The sequence below is a fragment of the Hylobates moloch genome, unplaced genomic scaffold (assembly GCF_009828535.3).
Source record: "Hylobates moloch isolate HMO894 unplaced genomic scaffold, HMol_V3 SCAFFOLD_4, whole genome shotgun sequence".
Lineage (NCBI taxonomy): Eukaryota > Metazoa > Chordata > Mammalia > Primates > Hylobatidae > Hylobates > Hylobates moloch.
Window position 1 is genome coordinate 104159817 of NW_026652279.1, and position 16424 is coordinate 104176240.

General features: G+C 40.7%; 1 protein-coding gene across 2 annotated transcripts in view; it reads left to right on the top strand.

Annotated features, from left to right (window-relative positions):
• The window catches only part of TNFSF11 (TNF superfamily member 11), a 195338-nt gene that overhangs the window by 67679 nt on the left and 111235 nt on the right, over window positions 1-16424 (top strand). The gene's annotated exons all lie outside the window — the stretch shown is intronic.

Here is a 16424-nt window from a genome sequence, read left to right on the forward strand (position 1 = left end):
CAGCCAAATGCCCATTTGGAAAACAGGTTCTGAATTTATACACATGAACAACCAAGGGAAAAAGATTTGCCTATAGAGAGATCACACCAAAGATACTGAGCTGGGGATAATTAAAATAAAAGTGACATTGACCAGGTTAAATTCCATTTTAGGTGACCATCACTGTCACACAGACAGTTCTAGTGATACATTTGCAGCAACCAACTTTGCAAGCTACAAAGGATCAGCCTTATGATCCAGATTTGGCCTTTGATTTGGGGGATGCTGTTTGCATTATGGCACTCTTCCTGTGATGAGCTTTATGGCTTCTTATTACCCAGTACAGAAAACTCTACTATTGCATTGTGATGGCTATCCATTTTAATCTTCAAGAATTTATAACCTGACTCGAGGTGAGTGATTTAAAATAGAAGAACAACCAAAGACGTATTTTACAAATACCAGTGCTTCCCCTGAGTTTTCTGAGGCTAGTGTGGGGCTGTCTTGAGGCCAGCATGGTCATGGCTTCTGCTCTACCACCTCCACGCATCATCAACCTGGAGCGTCTATACCTTCCCCACGTTTAGAATGGACAGATTTGATGCATGAAGAGTCTCCAGCTAAACTCTTAAGTTTCCTGAGGGAAGGTTCTGTCTCTTATGCAGCATTATATAAATCTAGTGTCTGGCATGGTGCCTAATGTATAGTGGGAATTTAAGTATTTTGATTGAATAAATAAACAAATTTAGATGTGCCCATGTGAAGTAGACCACACAGGAAAAGTTAGTGTGTATTGATTCATTGGCTGACTAGCAAATAGGATGCTTTGGAAATAAATTGGTCATAATGCTATTACCCTCCAAATAATCACATTATTTCTACAGATTGCAATATAGGCATAAGCATCATGTGAAGTAGGTATCCACTCTGATTCTAAAAATAAGGTGGTACATTGAATGGCAAAGTGATTAGGAATCCCTTTGGACAGTTCATTGGTAAGGAATTTGATTCTGAACTTTAAATTCCTTCTGGTAAGGTGAGCTAACTTGCTTTAGCTAACACTTGCTCTGCCTGATTCTTGCATATCTTGATGGCTCTGTTATAAAGCAGAGTAGTGACTAAATCAGTAGGAAACACTGCAGCCACTCCATGAGTCAGGGGGCTGGAGGGGATGATATTTAAGGACCCTTCTGTCCCTGAATTGTTCTAAGCCTATTAAAAAACCAACAAAGTAAGACAACAAAAAAGGAAAAAGCCCACTTCCAGAAGCAGTCTTTTCTGTGAAAAAAAAAAAAAAACAAAAAACAAAAAAAAAAACTTCATCAAGCTGTTATTTGGCATCTTGTTGAACAAGCACAGTTAAAAAAAAAGATTACGAGATAAGTTTTTTAATTTGCATTTCTACAAGTTGCTTTGCTGTCATCTAGAAATGGCTCAAGCCTTATGTTTACGATCTTAGCATGAGTCAGGAGGGGCTTAGCTTCTGCCCCCAACCCTTATCCACCTGCTGATGGTGATGCGGAGGCTTTTGCATTTGTTTCCATGTCAGCTGATCCTTGGGCTTGGGTTCTGGAGCTTGCAATGTCCCTCACAGGGACAGGGACTGATCCTGGAAATGGCCTGGCAGTTTACTCACCCAGCGGGGTGAACTCAGGCAACCAACAACTTGGTGACTTCGACAGATGTTTTTGTCTCAGAGCCTCGGGCACCTTGCCCTGCTGTCTCGCATGCAGAGGGTGATGCCTGGCACCCTGCCTGGTGCCACCAGGAATGAGTGTAGCCCCAGGGAGTACTGCCAAGTCATGTCGGTGAGCTGCTTTCTGGGGGCCAACTGGCCACTGGATAAATGTGTTGGTCGGCGTGTTCAGAACAGTCAGGGGTCACACTAGCTTAAGTATCTCACTGCTTTATGTGGCTGTAACTTCTAAGTCTATGTTCTGTGTTTCAAGCCATTTTGTTTATACATTGCTTTTGCCTCATTGTGCAATTGTGGTGACTGAGGGGGTTCATTGGACAGAAGCCATAGGTTTCACGGTTGTGTCTGTAGCAAAATATTAGTGGGAAAACATGCTGCCCCAAGTGTATTCTGGTTCAACCCTGAAGACTGAAGTCACCTAAACAATAAATAAGAGATAAACCCTGCCAGTCAACAACAGATTACATAGACCCACTTTTGGTAAAGCATGGTGCAGTTGAAAAGCACTGAGCTTGTAGTCAGGAAGCCTCTGCATATTCTGCTTCACCATTTATAAGCTGGGCCCTTGAAATGTTTTCAATGTATTTTAAATTTGGTCCTGTTCCTATTTTAATAACTTTATTTTGTATTGAAGTATCTCTCAAATTAAAAAGAAAATGAGTGAAGAGATTGCAAATTTATCAGGTTACTTAAGTCTTTGTGCCTCAATTTCCTTACCTGTATAATCGAGTTCATTTATTCATTCAATACACAGCAGTTGAATATTTTCTCTCTGCTGGGCACTGGCCTGGGTCCTAGGGGTACAGTGGGGAAGAAGACTGGGTCCTGCTCCTGTTCCAGGGAACAGAGTCATTATTCAGGGACAAATCCCAGAGCAAAGAACAAAGTGCTCTTGCAGAGAAAAGAACCCAGAGTCATTGGAATATGGAGGCCAAAGAAAGTTATTCTGCTGGGACCTTAAGCTCCATCTAGAGGTGATGTTTTGAGCTGAGCTAAAAAGTTGAGCTGGGATCCTGCCAAGACTTGGAGCAGGAGCAGGGTGAGTGCATTCTGAACAAAGGAGGAAGTGTGTTTGGTCACACGAAGCAGTGAAAGAGTATCTGGAACAGGGAGATGCTGCTTCTGGAGAAAAACAGAGTGGCAGAAGTGCGAAGCGCAGCAGCAGTGAGGTGTTGTGCCTGTACTACCTTACTTCACGGAGGTGCTGGGACCATCAACTATGACAACACTCTGCAGGCTAGGAAAATGATTAACAGAGGTTTGTTTTTTTTCTGATTGTGAAAACAACCTAGTTTTATTGTAGTTAATTTAGGAAATATATGTCAGTATTAAAAAAATAAAAACCCTCCAGAATCTCTCCCCAGAGAAAGAACTGTAACATTTTGATGTGTTTCTTAACACCTAGGTGTGATTCCATGTTAATCTCTGTGATGTTTAAACTGAGACCTAAAGATTAAGAAGGGAGTGGTGGCAGAGACATGGGAGGTACCTCCAGGCAGAGATGAGTTTGTGGAAGGCCCTGAGAGGGGAGAGACTGGCCTGTGGAAGGACCTGGAAGAAGATCAGGGGGCTGGAGTCGAGGGTGAGAGCAGGAGCAATGGGATGAAGTTGCAGGTCGGCAGCCAGATCACATGGGACCTTTCGGGGCATGCCCAGCATTTGCGCAACTGGGAAGTTTGATGAGTTTTGACTGGGAAACTGATACGGCATGGTCTTTGTTTTCCCAAAGACCACCTAGCAGCCAGAGAGGAACTGATTGTGGGAGGCAGGTGTGGAAGCAGGGAGACCAGATAAATTTTCGTGAAAGATTATGGTGGCAGTGGAGATAGAAAGCATTACATTTAAGGCCGACTTAGGGGATGTGATCGACAGGGTTTGGTGATAGAGTGCCATGGGAGCTGAGGAAGGAGAAACTGAGGATGAGTAGTCATGGATTCACAGACATTAAAGTGCAGATAGTTATATTATACTCAGATAATAGAAGTGAACTGTAGTTAAGATGTTTCTGATTTCCCCATATTTTATCAGTGCTCTGTCATCACTTATCACTGATCCTTGTGTTTTTCCACTTTCGGCCTTGAAGAAATGCATGTTGGTCGAGAAGATTGCTTTACTTATCCCCTTTGTTTTCTGCCTTTCCTTCTCTCTACCCCTAATTCCAGGAGTTTCCATCCCTTTCTGGGTGCTGGTCAGAACTCATAACTCGGAGCCACACCCATGATGTGGCCTAAAGGGGAGGCAGAGGAGACTTGGATGAGCAGACACAAGCATCCCAAAATGTGCTCGACAGGCAGGGGGAGGGAAGTGCTGCCCTTCCTTCCGATGTGGAACCTGCCCTCCCCACTCCCACACTCTGGACAAATCTCTTGCCTCTCTTGATCTTCTAGGTTAAACCAATATCTGGAGGTAAAGCTGAGTTACTGAAGGTCTCATGAGTAGATGAGAAAACCAGTCTTAGTGAGTGAGAATGAACTCCAGCTTTAGAACACTGACAAAAGTCAAAGCTGATGGTTTGACATGGAGTTAATGTTAACTGGTTAGGATGACTGGCTGGTGGTGAACTAGAATGTTAGCAGTGGGTATCTCTAACTTGTGAGGTTACAGGTGGCATTAATTTTCTTCTTTGTATGTCTGTGTATTTTACAAGTTTTCTGCAATGAGCACGTGCTCTTTAAAAAACCTGGTGAAAAATCAGTTTTATTATTGCCATTGCTGTAAAATTATATATACTTCTCAAATTCACCAGTTTTAATAGCTATGTGAAATGCGTTTAATTTTAGGGAAAAGATGGCTTAGTTTTTATTGAAAGGAATTACCGTTCTGTTTCTTTTGAATGACAGAGCTGAGAGCCCCTAAAAATAGATTGCCTATTTGTAAATCTGCCTTGTATACTTGGAAGTTTCTAAGAAAATGCAAATTGAGATTTTACTCAAAATGTTTAAAAATATAAGTAGTAGGCCGGGCGCGGTGGCTCATGCCTGTAATCCCAGCACTTTGGGAGGCCGAGGTGGGCGGATCACGAGGTCAGGAGATCGAGACCATCCTGGCTAACACTGTGAAACCCCGTCTGTACTAAAAATACAAAAAATTAGCCGGGCGTGGTGGCGGGCACCTGTAGTCCCAGCTACTCAGGAGGCTGAGGCAGGAGAATGGCATGAACCTGGGAGGCGGAGCTTGCAGTGAGCCGAGGTCGTGCCACTGCACTCCAGCTGGGTGACCAGCGAGACTCTGTCTCAAAAAAAAAAAAAAAAGAAAGAAAAAAAAGTAGTATATCTAAGAACTTTAACCATATGATTATCATATATAAGCTGTGGCATATGTGTGTATGTGTATACACACATATATATACACACACACACATCATATACATTTACATACATAAAATTTACATATATAATATACATTTACACATATATGAAATCTTTGTATCACCCACAGAATTTAACTTAGTACCAGAATATTAGTTTTAGTATTTCAATAATTGGTAAATAATTGTTGGAAGTATGTGCTATTCTGGATTTTACTTATTAAAAATGGTTGGAAATGCAAATGACAGGAGGGGCAGCTCTCCTTTGTAAGGAGCTTACTTTAAGTTTTTTTTTTTTTTTTTTTTTTGAGACGGGAGTCTCGCTCTGTCGCCAAGGCTGGAGTGCAGTGGCGTGATCTTGGCTCACTGCAAGCTCCGCCTCCCGGCTTCACGCCATTCTCCTGCCTCAGCCTCCTGAGTAGCTGGGATTACAAGCACCCGCCACAACACCTGGCTAATTTTTTTTTGTATTTTTAGTAGAGACGGAGTTTCACCATGTTAGCCAGGATGGTATCGATCTCCTGACCTCGTGATCCACCCGCCTCGGCCTCCCAAAGTGCTAGGATTACAGGAGTGAGCCACCGCTCCCGGCCAAAAGTTTTTAAGCTTTTTAAAAACAGATGTATATTTGGATGAAAAAAATCAAGTAAGTACAAATAAAAGGACTTGATATAAGAGCAGTACATCCAGAAAGGAGATAGAGGCTTAGATAGTTTGCTAAGATCTCAATATGATGTAATGATTAAAAATAAAGAAATATAATTTTAGGCTGCATTAATATAAATACAGTATCTTCAACGAGAGATATAGTACTTTTCACTTAAAAACAAGCCCTGTGTAGGCTGGGCATGGTGGCTCACGCCTTTAATCCCAGCACTTCGGGAGGCCGAGGTGGGCAGATAGATCACTTGAGGTCAGGAGTTTAAGACCAGCTTGGCCAACATAGTGAAACTCTCTCTACTAAAAATACAAAAATTGGTCAGGTGTGGTGGAGCATTCTTGTAGTTTCAGCTACTCAGGAGGCTGAGGCAGGAAAGTCACTTGAGCCTGGGAGGTGGAGGTTGCAGTGAGCTGAGATAACACCACTGCACTCCAGCCTGGGCAACAGAGCGAGAATCCAGCTCAAACACAAAAAAAGACAACCAAAAAATCCACCAAACCCTGTGTAATTTTCTTTGAAGAGAAAATGTCTTCACATGGTTCAAATATAAAAAAGTATAAAAATATGCTTATTGAAAAATTTACACTCCTTTTCTATCCTGTGTCAGCCTGGTTCCCATCTCCACCAAGAGGTAAGCACTGATGTCAACTCGTTTATTCTTCTAACAATTTTGTGTAGTTTCAAACATTCTCTTCCTTTTAAACAAATGACAGCATTATGCACAGTGTTCTATACCTCTATGCCTTTTTAAATTGAAAGAGTATTTCAGAAATTATTTAAAATAGGTTCTTCTTTGTAGCTATATAATATTCCATTGTGTGGATGTACTATGATTAACAAATCCCCTACTAATAAACAGTTAGGTTTTTCCCTCTTTTCCCTTGGCCAAACAATGCTTCGGAAAATAATCTTAAAGCATTATGTGTATAAATATATTAGTAAGATAAATTTCTAGAAATGGAATTATTAACGCAAAGGGTATATACTTTTTTTTTTTTTGAGGTGGAGTCTCGCTCTGTCGCCCAGGCTGGAGTGCAGTGGCGCAATCTCGGCTCACTGCAACCTCTGCCTCCCGGGTTCACGCCATTCTCCTGCCTCAGCCTCCGGAGTAGCTGGGACTACAGGCACCCGCCACCATGTCCGGCTAATTTTTTGTATATTTTAGTAGAGATGGGGTTTCACTGTGTTAGCTAGGATGGTCTCGATCTCCTGACCTCGTGATCCACCCGCCTCTGCCTCCCAAAGTGCTGGGATTACAGATGTGAGCCACCATGCCCGGCCTCTCAAAGGGCATATACATTTTTAAAATTATACAGTTCCTGATAATTTTTCTCTAGGATTGAACAATTTATAGTCCTATTAGCAATGAATGAGAGTAACTGCATTCTCACCAACAATGTGTTATCAAACATAATTCTATAAGTGAAAAGTGGTATTTCAGTGTAGTTTTTGATTTCTATTTCTTTAATGGAGGGAGGACACACATGTTTCTAGGTTTATAGGTCATTCATATTTCCTTTTGTTTACTCTCATTCACACATTTTGTCTAGTTTTCTATTACATTGGTTATATTACCCTGTTAAAACCAAACCCTTACCAGGGTCCACAAGGACTTATGATCTGGTACCCAGGTGTGTAAAATTTTCTGTGGATTAGAAAATACAGGAGAAAATTTGTGAGAGATGATAAAAATGGAAAAACGATGCTAAAGCATTCCAAAGGCTATGGCCTGGGTGCTCACTTTTGCTTTAAAAACTTCCACATACTGGGAATATTTCCTTGGGAAAATAATTGGATTTCATAGTGGAAATTAGAAGAAAATATTTGTGTTAAGAAAATTCATGTTATCTTCTACTTTGATGGAAATCAACTTTTTCCCCATTAAAAAATATAAATTGCATTAGAGATTCAAGTGCAAGTGATTTTTAAAGTGACATGGCAAAGTGAAATGGAGGATTGAAGCAGTTTTCTGGATAGCCCAGGCTACCACCTGACCACCTCATCTGATTATGTACATGTAATTAACAATTTTTCATGAGAAGTTTAAATCACTATAGCAGTCAACTGTTTTCCAAAATTCATTCTTCTTTTCTTCTACTCTACTAGATTGTTTTCCTGAGCGCAAAGAATTTTGCCACAGCTAAAGTCAGTATTTCTCAGCTTCTTCTTGCAGCTAGATGTGGCCACGTGATTATGTTTTGGCAATGGGATATGAACAAAAATGATATGTGGCGCATTCAAGTCCTGACCTCAACGGATTGTTATGTGAACATCCATTGTGTCTTCTCCCTTTCTGCTGACTGAGATGTAGTTGTGATAGCAGGAACTGGAGGAGCCACTTTGGACTCAGAGATGGAAAACCTGTGTTGAGGAGTCCCGGACTTTTATGTAAAAATTTCTTAAACTATTGTATGTCTGAGCCCTTTGATCACAGCATCTTAGGATGTATTCCCATAAGTACAATATCTTTGCTTCATAATAAACTGCCTCCAAATGCAGTGACTTAAAAAAACAATCATTTATTAGCTCCTGATACTGTTGTTTGTCAGTGTTGGCTATGCTCATCTGGGCAGTTGCCTGGGTTCACTTACATGGCTACAGGTAGCTGGTGGGTGTGCTAAGGGATAATTGGCTCTGGATGGCCTAATTCATGTGATTGACAGGGGCAATGGGAGCAACTGAGTTCCATGTCTCTAGCATTTAACAAGTGCAGGCTTCTTCTCATGGTGGCTGGATTCCAAATGTAACCAGAGATAGCAAGCCCCCGTGAGCAATCACTTTTTACACCCCTGCTTGTGTTATACTTGGTAATGCCACACTGGCCAAAAAAAATAACATGGCCAAACCAAGCGTGAATGTGGGAAGGTGTATACTTACAGCAGGGTTTCTGAACAGCGACACTACTGATATTGGGGCTGGAAAATTCTTTGTCTTGTGGGCCGTCTTGTGCATTGTAGGACATTCAACAGCATCCCTGGCTTCTACCCCTCAGATAACAGTAAAAATTCAGACCATGAGCTTCACACACCCCAGACCATAACACACAAACATGTCTCTAACATTGCCAGTGAGCTTTGAATGGAAAAATTGCCTTCAGTTGAAAATAACTGGTTTACAGGGAGATGTGAATCTGGTGTGAAACTTTGAGGACTATTAGTGCAACAATCTGCCACATACTACAATTGATATGGTCAGCGTATTTTTCTTTGCTGTGTTGTTACTCTTAAATTCGGACACTGTTGCTAATTATCTCCACTGATGTGTATGTTTCTGAAAGGCTGTTGTTTAGTTCAAGGACTCAGCCCTTGTGTTTAGAGCTTGATGTTGTTTGTGATTCTGCCTTTTATACTTGGACTACTAGCACAAAACTGGCCTTAGTTACTAGAAAATATTAGTATTGTGATATATTGGATTATTATACTCAAATCTTTGCTTCTTCTCTGTAATAATACATTTCTTCTTGTTGTCAGTTGACTTACCATGCCTCACAGGAGGCAAAATATACACCCTTACTCCATTGTCCTTGGGCTTGGCCATGTGTCTTGTTTTGACCGATAGAGGGTGGGCGTACGTAAATGCCAATTCTGTCGGAGGTTTTAAAAGGCTTTGCATGTTTCTGCAGGTCTCGCTTGTGCTCCTGCCTCCTACCATGAGAATAGCAAGTCCCAGGTAAGGACTAATCCTTCTGCCTAACTCTCCATAGGAGAAAACCTGAATCTGACCTACAGTCTGGAACAGAGCCACCCAGATGACCCACAGACACTGGGCGAGACATGAAGACTTACTGTTTTAGACTCTGATATTCTGGTATTGATTGCAGCATCATTACAGCAAAAGCTGACTGATACAATTCCATTTTTTATTCTATTAAGTTCTTTTTATTAAAAAAGTATATAACCATTGTTGAAAAATTAGAAAATACAGAAAATCAAAATGAAGAAACAAATTGGGTAGGAAGACAGGCTCAAACAACTATGATGCAATTACATGTTTATTTACAATTGTGATAAGTGCTATAAAGGGAAAGTCTGTATTCTAGGATAATATTAATATTTAAAAAGAAGGCATAGGCTAGGCATGGTGGCTCATGCCTGTAATCCCAGCACTTTGGGAGGCCAAGGCGGACTGATCACCTGAGGTCAGGAGTTTGAGACCAGCCTGGCCAACATGGTGAAATCCCATCTCCACTAAAAATACAACAATTAGCTGGGCGTGGTGGCACATACTTGTAATCCCAGCTAGTTGGGAGGCTGAGGTAGGAGAACCACTTTAACCCAGGAGGCGGAGGTTGCAATGAGCCAAGAGTGCACCACTGTACTCCAGCCTGGGTGACAGAGCGACATTCTGTCTCAAAAAAAAAAAAAAAAAGGAAGGCATGATATAAACTGGAATCAGGAAAGACTTTCCAAAAGAAATAATGTTACACATATCTTGTATTAAATACATAATAATATTGCATCTATTATAATACACACATAGTTTTATATTACAAATAGGTTAGTACTCATATATATATTTCTTATACATATTTCTCTCATATATAATGTAACATATGTATAAGAGAACATATTACTGAATATATTCTCTTCAGTGGACAATATAAAATTAACATCTTTCCACATTAACAAATATGTTCTCACATCATCATTTATTTTAATGCCTGTCTCATATTCCAGTGATATGTATGGGCCATGGTTTATTCAACCCATCCTCTGATGTTGGACGTTTGAGTTGATTTTCATTTTTTGTCACTCTGAGCAATCTTGTAATGAGCATTCTAGCAAGGACTCTAACCTGTTTGCTGAAGAGAAATAATTGTGGTAAAAATGAGAAAATTATGTGCTGTGAAGCAAAATTCTGTGACATATCCTGACCTTATGTATCCCCTCAGGAAGCATAATGGAAATATTTATGTTTGAAATAAAATTTCTCATGTACTTCCAGCTATACTCAGTGAGTCATTCCTGAAGATCCGTGGGGAAAATTTAGACTATGTTTCTTGGATGAGGATTGATTGGTGGCAGACAGGGGCAGAACATCAAGGGAGATGATATATATGTATAAAGTGGAGAAAACTAGACAATTAGTTCTGCTTTTTCAAGTCAAGATGTGATCTGCTGTCATAATATTATATTGCTGGCTTGGCTTTTTTTGTTTTTTTCCGTCAGTGTGGTTATTGTTACTTCATCTGTGGCCTGTTTCCAAAAGCAATGAGTGAGCCCCGCAAGATAATCACTAGATTATCTGGTTCTTTCATGACTAATAGGCTGGGGGAATGTACTAAACAAACAGTTCAGCTCAAACGTGTTGCAGGGGATTGAAACTGTCTGAATGAAAATAAAATATGATAAAATAATATAATTCACATGATTCATCTTCTGCAGGACAACCAAGTCTGACATTCTTATTTCATTTAAGAAGTGGTAATTTTGGAGTGTACATTCAGTAAGGGTATAAAATGTAATTTTGGCAGGTTTCATGGTGTAAAGTTATAATATGGTTTTGGGGGTTTATAATATGGATGACTCTGTTTACCTTGTGGCTGGCTATGAGGTAAACTTGCAAATACGTGTCCATATTACATTCATCTACTATGAGCAAATACTTTTGGGTTGTGAACCCAAGGGAAGAAAGTGGTAAAATGGCTTATTTTGCCTCATGAATTTCAGTTTACTCGGGTAATACGAACGTGGCAGGGGCACATTTGTAATTTAGGGAGTTATAACATCAGTGGTTACATTTAATTAAATGACCATCAAAATGTGATTATTTAGGAAGCATTTCTTCTTCTTTTTGGTTAAACCTGGATTGACTCACATTTTAAAGCGTTTTTGTCCAGAAGAGTAATGGAATCCAACAACTTGCTATTTTAAGTCAATGACTTTGAATCAGTGGGTGGTACTCATGAGAAAAAATACAAGCTAGCTTTTCAGGGGAAATTATTTCTTTCCTTTACTCAGCTATTAGGGTCTCACTCTCAGATGACACATAGGGGTTCATTTCTTATCTTCCAATTTTCTTTGGAAAGGATCAGATCAGACGATGAGAAAACAAATGTTCAGCGTCCACAGAGATCCTGCTCCTTTTAAACAGTGAAATTACGGCTATAATGCTTTATTCTGTGTTCAGTGCAAGTTTAACCTAGCTTTCTAAATGGCGATTTGGTGACATTCAAACCGACAGCCATGACAGGGGCTCAGAGAGGTGAATGACCTCTCGGTCCTCTAAAAGGAAGCCTTTATGTACCCAAGTTTACTGTGCTCTCAGAAAACCGTCAACCAAACGCACTTTATTCTTTCAACAAATGTGTACTGAGTGTCCCCCAAGTGTCTTTGTAGTCTCTGACTTTTTGAAGCTTAAGGTCTGATGAGAGAGACAGAAACTATGCAGGTTTTTTAAAAAAATGAAGAGTAAGTCTATGAAAGCAGTAAAAGTAGAATATAGGAGTGGAGAATGGGGCGGGGGGTGGCATAAGAGGAAGAACAAATTTAGACAGGGTGAGGAGGAAGGCCCCTCAGCTAAAGGCTGAGAAGGCATCAGCCATGAGCATCAATTGCTCTATCCATAGTACCTATAACAGGACCCAACACAGAGTAGGAGCTCAATAAATACATGTAGAATGCACGAATGGACAGATGTGTGAGTGAACAGCACTCGGGCAGAGGAACTGGGCTGGAGAGCAGACAGGCGGCCAGTGGCACTGGAGCACTGTGGACAATGCTGAGAGGGGAGGGCAGACAGGCAGGTCACACACAGCTTACGCAGTAGGTTGTGGATCCTCTTGGTAAGAAGTTTGAGTTGTACATGTCACAGGAAGATATTGGAGACTTTTAAGATGAGAGAAATCTGAATTTTGGTTTAAAAGGTTGTCTAATATTATCCCAAATAGCCAAAAAATATTCAAAAAGAAGAACAAAGCTGGAGGCCTCATATTTCTTGATTTATCTTATTACACAATTGCAGTAACCAAGACAGGGCAGTGCTGGCATAAAGACAGACATGTAGGCCGGGCGCGGTGGCTCACGCTTGTAATCCCAGCACTTTGGGAGGCCGCGGCGGGCGGATCACGAGGTCAGGAGATCGAGACCACGGTGAAACCCCATCTCTACTAAAAATACAAAAAATTAGCCGGGCGTAGTGGCGGGCGCCTGTAGTCCCAGCTACTCGGGAGGCTGAGGCAGGAGAATGGCGTGAACCCGGGAGGCGGAGCTTGCAGTGAGCCGAGATTGCGCCACTGCACTCCAGCCTGGGCGACAGAGCGAGACTCCGTCTCAAAAAAAAAAAAAAAAAAAAGACAGACATGTAGAACAGTGGAATGAAATACAGCCCAGAAATAAATCCTCCTGTGTACGATCAAATGATTTTCATAAGGGTGCCAAGACAATGGGGTAAAGAATAGTCTTTTCAACAAATGTTGGGAAAACTAGATCTCCCTGCAGAAGAATAAATTTAGACCTGTCTTACACTATATTCAAAAATTGACTCGAAATGAATCAAAGACCTAAGCATAAAACCTAAAGCTGTAAAACTCTTAGAAGAAAACATAGGGGAAAAGGTTCTTTGGATTTTGCAATGATTTCTTGGATATTACCCAAATGTACAGGCAACAAGAGTAAATTGGACTACATCAACATAAAGAAAAAAAAACTTCTGTGTATCAAAGGACACGCTCAACAGAGTGAAAAGGCAACCTACGGAATGGGAGAAAATATTTGTAAGTCATATATTTGATATGGGGTTACTGTATAGAATATGTAAAGAACTCTTACAATTCATCCAGATGTGGTGGTATGCACCTGTAATCCCAGCTACTTGGGAGGTTGAGGCAGAGGATCCTTTGAGCCCAGGAGTTCAAGCCTTAAGTGAACTATGATCATGTCACTGCACTCTAGCCTGGGTGACAGAGTGAGACCCTGTCTCTAAACCCGCCCCTCCCTCCAAAAAATTATACACACGCACACACACACACTTCTTGCTCCTTCTTGCTATCCTCATTTCCTCTGCCTTAGTTTAAAAAATTAAGAGAGAGAAATCTGAATTTTGGTTTAAAAGATTGCCTAATATTATCCCAAAAACAATCTTCAAAAAGAAGAACAAAGCTGGAGGTCTCATATTTCTTGATTTATCTTATTCCAAAATTACAGTAATCAAGACAGGGTAGTGCTGGTATAAAGACAAGCATGCAGAACAATGGAATGAAATAGAGCCCAGAAATAAACCCTCCTCTATACGATCAAATGATCTTCAATAAAGGTGCCAAAACTAACTCCTACAACATAATAACAAAAAAATACATAACAACATAATAACGTAATAACAAAAAGACCCAAACAAACTATTTAAAAGTGGGCAAAGGACTTGAATAGACATTACTCCAAAAAAGACATACAAATGGCCAGCAAATAAGCATATGAAAATAAAATGCTGAACATCACTAATCATTAGGAAAATGCAAATCAAAACCACAATGAGATCTCACCTCATACCCATTAGGACGGCTACTATCAAAACACAAGAAAATACCAAGTGTTGACAAGGATGTGGAGAAATTAGAAAACTTGTGCACTGTTGGGAAAGGAAAATGGTGCAGCTGCCTTGGAAAACAGAATGACAGATCCTCAAAAAATTACAAATAGCATTACCATATCATCGAAACAATTCACTTCTGGGTATATATCTATTGAAAGCAGGGTTTCAAAGAGATATTTGTACATCCATGTTCATGGCAGCATTATTCACAATAGCCAAAATGTGGAAGCAACACAAGTATTCATCAAACTGTTGAACTGATAAACAAAATGTGATATGTACGTACAATGGAATATCATTCAGCTTTAAAGGAAGGAAATTCTGACATATGCTGTAACATCGATAACTCTTGATGACATTATGCTAAGTGAAATAAGTCAGCCGTGAAAAGACAATTACTGTATTATTTTACTTATATGAGGTAGGTGCCAAAGTGTAGCCCAATTCATGGAAGCAGAAACTTGAATTGTGGTTGCCAGAGGCTGTGGGGAGGGAGAAGTAGGGAGGTGTTGTTTATTGGATATTCACATAGAGTTTCAGTTTTGTGACATTAAAAAGTTCTTGAGTTTGATTGCATAAAAATTTAAATACATGTAACACTACTGAACTATATGCTTAAAAATGATTAAGATGGCAAATTTTATGTTATATGTATCTTGCCACAAGTAAAAGAAAGATGGCCTAATATTAATGCTCTGAGGCAAAAGGTATCCTTCCTTCTCCTAGGAGTAGGCCCGCGTTGCTCTCTTCTGTGTAAATAGCATGCCAAGTGACCTGAACACTGAGCCAGGTGTTTGCATTAGGCTTGCAGAGTCATTCATTTCTGTGTGCTGGGCTCAGCCTCCCACTGGACTGGAACATCCCTTAGCAGAAGCTGCTTTGCCTCCTCAATCCCCTGGCAGCCCGGCCACAGTCTGCTCTCCATGAATATCTGTCACCTGCACAAAGTTAGGTGCGATGCCCACAGGGAGCCTCTTCCTCAGATGTGAAGGCCAGTGAGATTCAAGCATACAGGGCCTGACAGCCTCGGGGATCAAGGGCTATAAAAAACACAGGTGAAGATCTAGCTCTACAGACTTTGAGAACATCACCCCGGAGGCGTTAGTGGGGGCTTAAAGACAGTGGCACCATGTCAGCCTGGGCTTGGGAAGGTTCTGATTGAGTAGATCTACGCAGTACTGTCAAAAGCACTAGATGGTGACTGGCAGAAGCATATACTAGAACAATTTCCATTTGGTATCCTTCCAAATATGTAGTAGGACGTTATTGGCTTTAAGGTGTAACCAACGGATTTACAACATTTTGGTGCATCCAGTTCACTCTAGTTTGGGGTACACAGTCCCTAAGTGGATTACCTTTCTTAGTCCATTTGTACTGCTATAACAGAATAGCACAGACTGGGTAATTTATAAAAATCAGAAAATTTTTTTTCTTACTATTTGGGAGGTAGGGAAGTGTAAGATCAGTAGATTTGGTGTCTGATGAGGGCCTGGTCCCTGCTTCTAAGGCGATGTCTTGAAGATTTCACCCTCTGGAGAGGAGAAATGCTGTGTCTTCAGATGGCAGCAGAGCAGAAGACAGGTCAAACTCAATCCCCTAAGCCCCTTTTAAAGCAGCATTAATCCACTCATGAGGGCACCACCCTTGTGACCTAAACACCTCCCATTAAGTCCCACCTCCCAATATTCTTGCATTTGGGGATTAAGATTCCAACAAATGAATTTTGGGAGGGAATACATTCAAACCATAGCAGTGATCAACTGTCAATTATCAAGATGACCCAAATATTTGCATATTTGGCATAAATTGAATTGCTTTCTCTACACCCATCCCCAAACTCTTAGCTTTTTATCATCATATTTTAGCATAGCCTTACTGTTCTAAACAGTTTGCAAACATTGGGTTGAGGGATTCATAGGGAGGAGAAGGACGGAGGTAAGAAGAGGGGGAAAGGGACCAAGAGGGATAGGAAGAGAAGTGGAAAATATATTGTGTGAGCCTCTAAACCAGTGGTTCTCAAACTTGAATGTGCATCAAAATCACATGGAGGTTTGTTAACATGGAAGCCAGGTGCCCCTGAGTTTCTAATTCAGGTCTGGGTTGGGGCCCAAGAATTGGCATTTCTAACTCATTCCCGGGAGATGCAAGTGCTGATGGTCCAGGCCCACACATTTGAGGGTCACTGCTTTAAACAAAAGTAGTGAGTCTTAATCATGACTGAGCAGCAGACTCACCTGAGGAACTTTGAAAAA